The sequence below is a fragment of the Pristiophorus japonicus genome, chromosome 2, assembly GCF_044704955.1.
Source record: "Pristiophorus japonicus isolate sPriJap1 chromosome 2, sPriJap1.hap1, whole genome shotgun sequence".
Classification (NCBI taxonomy): domain Eukaryota; kingdom Metazoa; phylum Chordata; class Chondrichthyes; family Pristiophoridae; genus Pristiophorus; species Pristiophorus japonicus.
Genome location: NC_091978.1, coordinates 134986880 through 134996830, shown reverse-complemented (window position 1 = coordinate 134996830; position 9951 = coordinate 134986880). Strand labels below are relative to the sequence as shown.

The following is a 9951-nucleotide window of genomic DNA, read 5'->3' as shown; positions in this document are numbered from 1 at the left end:
ACGTTATCGCCAATTAAAAGTTGAGCTTTAACCGGTGACTGGGCAGAGGCTCGCGATGCCTGCCCCGAGGAGGTCAAACCCTTCCATAGGCGCATGCATGAACTCTCACTACAGGCAGACTACCTGATGTGGGGCAGCCAATTAGGCAGGGAGGCGTTTGTCCAGGAGCTCCATCGCGAGCACCCGGGGATCGTCGTTATGAAGGCCATAGCCAGATCTCATGTCTGGTGGCCTGGCATTAACGCAGACTTGGAGCTCTGCGTCCGTCGGTGCACCATTTGTGCCCAACTCAGTAATGCCCCCAGGGAGGCCCCCCTAAGCTCCTGGCCCTGGCCCACCAAGCCAAAGGGGGTGCATGTAGACTATACGGGCCCATTCATGGACAAAATGTTCCTCGTAGTCGTTGATGGATTTTCAAAATGGATCGAGTGCACCATTTTAAACTCAAGCACCATCTCCACCACTGTGGAGAGCCTTAGAATCATGTTTGCAACGCACGGCATTCCTGACATATTGGTCAGTGATAATGGTCCGTGCTTCACCAGCGCAGAATTTCATGATTTTATAGTTGACCACGGTACAAATCACGTTAAGACGGCACCTTTCAAGCCGGCCTCCAATGGCCAGGCGGAGCGAGCAGTGCAGATCGTTAAACAAGGCATGCTCAGAATCCAAGGTCCCACGCTGCAGAGCCGCCTGTCGCGACTGCTGCTGGCATACAGATCTCATCCGCATTCATTTATTGATGAAACGAACCTTGAAGACAAGGCTCTCATTAATCTTCCCAGACATGCATGAAATTGTTGAGGCTAAGCGTCAAAAGCTAACTGAGTACCATGACCGAAATTCGAGGAGGAGGTGGAATGAGATAGGGGACAAAGTGTTTGTGCTAAACTATGGCCGGGGTCCCAAATGGCTTGCAAGGACAGTAACAGAAAAAGAGGGAAACAGGCTACTGGTTTTACAAATGGACAATGGTCAAACCTGCCAGAGGCATGTAGACCAAGTAAAAAGTAGATTCATTGATAACACTGAAGAACTCGAGGCAGACTACAATGTGGAACTCACACCACACCTGGTGGACAGACAGGTGGAACAACCTGAGGAAAGGGCAATCTCAACAGACAGCCTAGGCGAGATACCAGCAATCACACTGAATGAAACAGACAGCCCAGGTGAGATACCAGCAATCACACTGAACAAAAAACAGGCACCAAGGCAAACAACTGAACCACACCTTAGACGCTCCACGCGAGAGCGCAGACCACCTGAGAGACTGAATCTATAAAGGCAATAAGACCTTGGGGGAGGGTGATGTCATGTATCTCACATTACTGTATATAACTGTATCTTACCATGCTATACATGACCGTAACTGGATATGACCTGTAACAATAAGCATACCTTACCTCCAAGGGGTGCACTTGCAGGAGACACTCCATACCTGTCCCACTGAGGTATATAAAGGGAGATTACAGGCAAGTGCAGCACTAGACAGCTGGAATTAAAGGTGCAGGTCCTGAGTGACCTTGACTGCAGCATGTGTCTCGTGCAAGTTAGTACATTAGAGTCAGGACTTAACACCCTTCATAAATCCATGCAAACTCTGCCTGACTGAATTATGCTTTTCCAAATGTCCTGCTACTGCTTCTTTAATAATGGACTCCAACATTTTCCCAACCACAGAAGAGAGGCTATTTTCGTACCATTTCCAGTCATCAGACAACCAAGGTAAATCGCCTGTAGGTTAAAAGTAAAAGGCAGTTGGGCCCCAAGGTCTCAGCAACTGGCAATGGTAACAGATCATTGAAGTCATGCTATCGGTGCCTAAGACAATACATTGCTCTAAATGATCCATATGTGAAGGCAGAGTGTTTCTTCTGCAAGAAAATTGAGCATCTTGCGAAGTCATGCCGACTGAAGATGCAGGAAGAATCTTCCCGATGTTGGGGAAGTCCAGAACCAGGGGACACAGTCTAAGGATAAGTGGTAAGCCATTTAGGACCGAGCTGAGGAGAAACTTCTTCACTCAAAGAATTGTGAACCTATGGAATTCTCTACCACAGAAAGTTGTTGAGGCCAGTTCCTTAGATATATTCAAAAGGGAGTTAGATGTGGCCTTTATGGCTAAAGGGATCAAGGGGTATGGAGAGAAAGCAGGAATGGGGGATTGAAGTTGCATGATCAGCCATAATCATATTGAATGGTGGTGCAGGCTCGAAGGGCCGAATGGCCTACTCATGCACCTATTTTCTATGTTTCTATGTTTCTATGATATTGAATACAGACGATCAATTGATCACTATAATACTGATGCAATGTCTAGATTGCCTTTCTCATCACAAGTTACACCCGATAGGGAAGAAGTGTTCTATTTTTCATACATTGATGAACTGCCAGTCACAGCTGAAGAGATTGGTGGAGCAACCAAACATGACCCAGTTATGTCAACGGTGTATGATTATATCGCAAATAGCTGGCCAAACCAGGTAACAAACAAAGATATTCATCCATTCTTCATTCGTAGGAATGAATTATCAGTCGATAAAGATTGTATCATGTGGGGTGCAAGAGTGGTTATGCCAAATAAATTCAGGTCCAAATTATTAGGAGATCTTCATGATCAGCACCTGGGAATGTGCTTGACCAAGAGTTTTTCATGCAGTTACTTATGGTGACCGGGTCTAGATAAAGATATAGAGTACATTGTTAGTCAGTGTACAACATGTCAATCAGTAAACAAGCAACCACCACCAGTACCATTACAGCCATGGGAATGGCCTCCCATGGTGTGGCAAAGATTACATATTGATTTTGTTGAGATAGAAGGACAACAATTGTTCATTGTGATTAATAGCCATTCGAAGTGGGTCGAGGTGTTTCCAATGTGGAAAATAACAAGTAAAACATTAATCATTTTGCGAAGATTATTTTCTTCAATAGCCTCCCTGAAGAAATTGTTGATGATAATGGACTACAATTTTGTTCAGAAGAAGTTGCACAGTTCACGAGCACAAATGGTGTGAAACATACCAAGGTTCCACCATACCACCCTGCTTCAAATGGTGCAGTAGAGTGCGAAGTACAAAGTGTAAAGCGTGCCCTCATCAAACAGATGTTGGATCCAAATCCAAAGAAACGACAGTTGTCATTGGACCACAAATTGGCTAATTTTCTAACTATGTATCGTAATACTCCTCATACAACTACTGGTAAAACACCAGCAGAGTTGTTTCTCAAACGACAGCCACAAACCAGATTCTCGTTGTTAAAACAAAACTTGGCACAGTCCGTAAAAGAGAAACAATTAAGACAGTAAGGGAATCATGATAGAGTTAGAGTAAAAGAGAGAAATGTGAAATTGAATCAGAAGGTGAGAGTGGAGAACATAAGAACATAAGAACATAAGAATTAGAAACAGGAGTAGGCCATCTAGCCCCTCGAGCCGGCTCCGCCATTCAAAAAGATCATGGCTGATCTGGCCGTGGACTCAGCTCCACTTACCCGCCCGCTCCCCATAACCCTTAATTCCCTTATTGGTTAAAAATCTATCTATCTGTGATTTGAATACATTCAATGAGCAAACCTCAACTGCTTCCTTGGGCAGAGAATTCCACAGATTCACAACCCTCTGGGAGAAGAAATTCCTTCTCAACTCGGTTTTAAATTGGCTCCCCCGTATTTTGAGGCTGTGCCCCCTCGTTCTAGTCTCCCCGACCAGTGGAAACAACCTCTCTGCCTCTATCTTGTCTATCCCTTTCATTATTTTAAATGTTTCTATAAGATCACCCCTCATCCTTCTGAACTCCAACGAGTAAAGACCCAGTCTACTCAATCTATCATCATAAGGTAAACCCCTCATCTCCGTGAATCGTCCCTGTACCCCCTCCAAAGCTAGTATATCCTTCCTTAAGTAAGGTGACCAAAACTGCACGCAGTACTCCAGGTGCGGCCTTACGAATATCTTGTACAGTTGCAGCAGAGCCTCCCTGCTTTTGTACTCCATCCCTCTCGCAATGAAGGCCAACATTCCATTCGCTTTCCTGATTACCTGCTGCACCTGCAAACTAACTTTTTGGGATTCATGTTCAAGGACCCCCACGTCCCTCTGCACCGCAGCATATTGTAATTTCTCCCCATTCAAATAATATTCCCTTTTACTGTTTTTTTTCCCAAGGTGGATGACCTCACACTTTCCGACATTATATTCCATCTGCCAAACCTTAGCCCATTCGCTTAACCTATCTAAATCTCTTTGCAGCCTCTCTGTATCTTCTACATAACCCGCTTTCCCACTAATCTTTGTGTCATCTGCAAATTTTGTTACACTACACTCGGTCCCCTCTTCCAGGTCATCTATGTATATTGTAAACAGTTGTTGTCCCAGCACCGATCCCTGTGGCACACCACTAACCACCGATTTCGAACCCGAAAAGGACCCATTTAACCCGACTCTCTGCTTTCTGTTAGCCAGCCAATTCTCTATCCATGCTAATACATTTCCTCTGACTCCGCGTACCTTTATCTTCTGCAGTAACCTTTTGTGTGGCACCTTATCGAATGCCTTTTGGAAATCTAAATACACCACATTTATTGGTACACCTCTATCCACCATGCTCGTTATATCCTCAAAGAATTCCAGCAAATTAGTTACACATGATTTCCCCTTCATGAATCCATGTTGCGTCTGCTTGATTGCACTATTCCTATCTAGATGTCCCGCTATTTCTTCCTTAATGATGGCTTCAAGCATTTTCCCCAATACAGATGTTAAACTAACCGGCCTATAGTTACCTGCCTTTTGTCTGCCCCCTTTTTTAAACAGAGGCGTTATATTAGCTGCTTTCCAATCCGCTGGTGCCTCCCCAGAGTCCAGAAAATTTTAGTAGATTATAACGAATGCATCTGCGATAACTGCCGCCATCTCTTTTAATACCCTGGGATGCATTTCATCAGGACCAGGGGACTTGTCTACCTTGAGTCCCATTAGCCTGTCCAGCACTACCTCCCTAGTGACAGTGATTGTCTCAAGGTCCTCCCTTCCCACATTCCTGTGACCAGCAATTTTTGGCATGGTGTTTGTGTCTTCCACTGTGAAGACCGAAGCAAAATAATTGTTTAAGGTCTCAGCCATTTCCACATTTCCCATTATTAAACCCCCTTCTCATCTTCTAAGGGACCAACATTTACTTTAGTCACTCTCTTCCGTTTTATATATCGGTAAAAGCTTTTACTATCTGTTTTTATGTTTTGCGCAAGTTTACTTTCGTAATCTATCTTTCCTTTCTTTATTGCTTTCTCAGTCATTCTTTGCTGTCGTTTAAAATTTTCCCAATCTTCTAGTTTCCCACTAACCTTGGCCACCTTACACGCATTGGTTTTTAATTTGATACTCTCCTTTATTTCCTTGGTTATCCACGGCTGGTTATCCCTTCTCTTACCGCCCTTCTTTTTCACTGGAATATATTTTTGTTGAGCACTATGAAAGAGCTCCTTAAAAGTCCTCCACTGTTGCTCAATTGTGCCACCATTTAGTCTCTGTTCCCAGTCTACTTTAGCCAACTCTGCCCTCATCCCACTGTAGTCCCCTTTGTTTAAGCATTGTACGCTCATTTGCGACACTACTTCCTCACCCTCAATCTGTATTACAAATTCAACCTTACTGTGATCACTCATTCCGAGAGGATCTTTTACTCGGAGATTGTTTATTATTCCTGTCTCATTACACAGGACCAGATCTAAGATAGCTTGCTCCCTTGTAGGTTCTATAACATACTGTTCTAAGAAACAATCCCGTATGCATTCTATGAATTCCTCCTCCAGGCTACCCCGTGTGATTTGAGTTGACCAATCGATATGTCGGTTAAAATTCCCCATGATTAATGCCGTTCCTTTTTCACATGCCTCTATTATTCCCTTGATTATTGTCCACCCCACCGTGAAGTTATTATTTGGGGGTTTATAAACTACACCCACCAGTGACTTTTTCCCCTTACTATCTCTAATCTCCACCCACAATGATTCAACATTTTGTTCATTAGAGCCAATATCATCTCTCACAACTGCCCTGATATCATCCTTTATTAACAGAGCTACCCGACCTCTTTTCCCTTCTTGTCTATCCTTCCAAATTGTCAGATACCCCTGTATGTTTAATTCCCAGTCTTGGCCACCCAGCAACCACGTTTCTGTAATGGCCACCAAATCATACCCATTTGTAATGATTTGTGCCGTCAACTCATTTATTTTATTTCGAATGTTGCGTGCGTTCAGGTAAAGTGTTTTAATACTAGTTTTTAAACCATGATTTTTAGTTTTGACCCCTCCTGCAGCCCCTTTACATTCATACATATTGTCTCTTCCTATCACCTTGTGGTTTACACTTACCCCAGTGCTACTCTGCTCTGTTGCATCCTGCCTTTTGCATTCTTTCTTGGGGTCCTGTTCATCTGTGCTCTCACCCACTCTAACTAGCTCAGAGCCCTCTCCCGGGTTCCGAATACTCCTCGCATTGAGGCACCGAGCTTTCAGGCTTGCCTTTTTATTACACTTTGAACCATCAATTATTAAGGATGTCATAGCAGCGCATTTGGAAAGAGGTGACATGATAGGTCCAAGTCAGCATGGATTTGTGAAAGGGAAATCATGCTTGACAAATCTTCTGGAATTTTTTGAGGATGTTTCCAGTAGAGTGGACAAGGGAGAACCAGTTGATGTGGTATATTTGGACTTTCAGAAGGCTTTCGACAAGGTCCCATACAAGAGATTAATGTGCAAAGTTAAAGCACATGGGATTGGGGGTAGTGTGCTGACATGGATTGAGAACTGGTTGTCAGACAGGAAGCAAAGAGTAGGAGTAAATGGGTACTTTTCAGAATGGCAGGCGGTGACTAGTGGGGTACCGCAAGGTTCTGTGCTTGGGCCCCAGCTGTTTACATTGTACATTAATGATTTGGACGAGGGGATTAAATGTAGTATCTCCAAATTTAAGGATGACACTAAGTTGGGTGGCAGTGTGAGCTGTGAGGAGGATGCTATGAGGCTGCAGAGCGACTTGGATTGGTTAGGTGAGTGGGCAAATGCATGGCAGATGAAGTATAATGTGGATAAATGTGAGGTTGTTCACTTTGGTGGTAAAAACAGAGAGACAGACTATTGTCTGAATGGTGACAGATTAGGAAAAGGGGAGGTGCAACGAGACCTGGGTGTCATGGTACATCAGTCATTGAAGGTTGGCATGCAGGTACAGCAGGCAGTTAAGAAAGCAAATGGCATGTTGGCCTTCATAGCGAGGGGATTTGAGTACTTGAGGGGCAGGGAGGTGTTGCTACAGTTGTACAGGGCCTTCGTGAGGCCACACCTGAAGTATTGTGTGCAGTTTTGGTCTCCTAACTTGAGCAAGGACATTCTTGCTATTGAGGGAGTGCAGCAAAGGTTCACCAGACTGATTCCCGGGATGGCGGGACTGACCTATCAAGAAAGACTGGATCAACTGGGCTTGTGTTCACTGGAGTTCAGAAGAATGAGAGGGGACCTCATAGAAACGTTTAAAATTCTGATGGGTTTAGACAGGTTAGATGCAGGAAGAATGTTCCCAATGTTGGGGAAGTCCAGAACCAAGGGTCACAGTCTAAGGATAAGGGGTAAGCCATTTAGGACCGAGATGAGGAGAAACTTCTTCACCCAGAGAGTGGTGAACCTGTGGAATTCTCTACCACAGAACGTTGTTGAGGCCAATTCACTAAATATATTCAAAAAGGAGTTAGATGTAGTCCTTACTACTAGGGAGATCAAGGGGTATGGTGAGAAAGCAGGAATGGGGTACTGAAATTGCATGTTCAGCCATGAACTCATTGAATGGCGGTGCAGGCTAGAAGGGCCGAATGGCCTACTCCTGCACCTATTTTCTATGTTTCTATGTTTCTATCACCACAATTGGTTAAAGTGGTTACCAGGCAGTTTGGTGAAGATATGTGGTCCTCGTACATATTTGGTCAAGATGTTTGATCATGGACAGGTTAGGTTTGTTCACTTTGAACATATTTTACCTACAGATGTGGAAGGAGTTGAAAATTGGAATGATTCGATTATTTTGCACTCATCAATTAGAGTACCAGTAGCATATCCGACTTCAAATATACTGGAAACAAGTCCAAGAGAAAGTCAGAATTGAAGTCTGAGTCCAAGTCAGGCAGACAAACAGTCTGAAATTGTAGAGAGTTCAAATGTATATCAAGGGCATCTCTTGGAGGATACTTTCCTCAGGATCAGCCTAGAATGAGTCTAAGTTCGACACCATGTTTGGAAGGTTCTGTTCGAGTGTGAAGGTATCCTCTTCGAAACAGAAAACAAGTGGTTAAGCTTGATTTGTAAATATGGCAAAATAAGTACATGGGCTAGATTTTCCACTTTTTGCAGATTGCCCAAAAATGGATGTTATTTCCGGCATGGACGGTGTAGGGGAGGACGAAAACCCCTCATTTTACCCAGAAGGAAAAGAGCTGTGGGATCTGTCTGTGCTGCGATAATACAGCAGGGCCAGTGTCCTGGAAGGAACAGGGAACCCAGAACCAGATGTGGATTGAAACCGAGACGGTGTGGCCTTGGCAGGGCAGTGATTGGATGGGAAGGACACCGGAGGGCCAATGGTGGGACAGTCAGCCCGAAGCAAGGGACTCCAAGCCAACGGGAGTGCCCTTGCTCAAAACCTTGGGAGTGACTCATAATATAAGAACATAAGAACATAAGAATTAGGAACAGGAGTAGGCCATCTAGCCCCTCGAGCCTGCTCCACCATTCAATAAGATCATAGCTAATCTGGCCGTGGACTCAGCGCCACTTACCCGCCCTTCCCCCATAACCCTTAATTCCCTTATTGGTTAAAAATCTATCTATCTGTGATTTGAATACATTCAATGAGCTAGCCTCAACTGCTTCCCTGGGCAGAGAATTCCACAGATTCACAACCCTCTGGGAGAAGAAATTCCTTCTCAACTCGGTTTTAAATTGGCTCCCCCATATTTTGAGGCTGTGCCCCCTCGTTCTAGTCTCCCCGACCAGTGGAAACAACCTCTCTGCCTCTATCTTGTCTATCCCTTTCATGATTTTAAATGTTTCTGTAAGATCACCCCTCATCCTTCTGAACTCCAACGAGTAAAGACCCAGTCTACTCAATCTATCATCATAAGGTAACCTCCTCATCTCCGGAATCAGCCTAGTGAATCGTCTCTGTACCCCCTCCAAAGCCAGTATATCCTTCCTTAAGTAATGTGACCAAAACTGCACGCAGTACTCCAGGTGTGGCCTTACCAATACCCTATACAGTTGCAGCAGGACCTCCCTGCTTTTGTACTCCATCCCTCTCGCAATGAAGGCCAACATTCCATTCGCCTTTCTGATTACCTGCTGCACCTGCAAACTAGCTTTTTGGGAGCTCTACTGTGTAGCTGCGATGGCCGAGTGGTTAAGGCGTTGGACTCGAAATCCAATGGGGGTTTCCCTGCGCAGGTTCAAACCCTGCTCGCAGCGATTCAACAGGTGCTCTTATTCCCCTTTTGTAGGGGGCACTGGAAAAAATTTTGATTTTAGCGCCCCAAAAAAAAAAAGGAAAAAAAAAAGGGGCCTTGAAAATGTCTGCTGTGTCACCCAGGCGGGTGGCATGGTTTTAATGTTTATGTTTATTTTCAGGTAAACTTAAAAGAGTTTCATGCACAAGGACCCCCAGGATGTTGTAATTTCTCTCCATTCAAATAATATTCCCTTTTACTGTTTTTTTTCCCAAGGTGGGTGACCTCACACTTTCCGACATTATATTCCATCTGCCAAACCTTTGCCCATTCGCTTAACCTATCCAAATCTCTTTGCAGCCTCTCTGTGTCCTCTACACAACCCGCTTTCCCACTAATCTTAGTGTCATTCACAAATTTTGTTGCACTACACTCTATCCCCTCT

At 44.4% G+C, this 9951-nt stretch overlaps 1 non-coding gene across 1 annotated transcript; it reads left to right on the top strand.

Moving 5' to 3' along the window:
- The first annotated feature begins 9445 nt into the window (after positions 1-9445).
- trnas-cga (transfer RNA serine (anticodon CGA)) lies at positions 9446-9528 on the top strand. The gene has a single exon. It is a non-coding gene; the product is annotated as a tRNA-Ser (tRNA).
- The last annotated feature ends 423 nt before the right edge of the window (positions 9529-9951 follow it).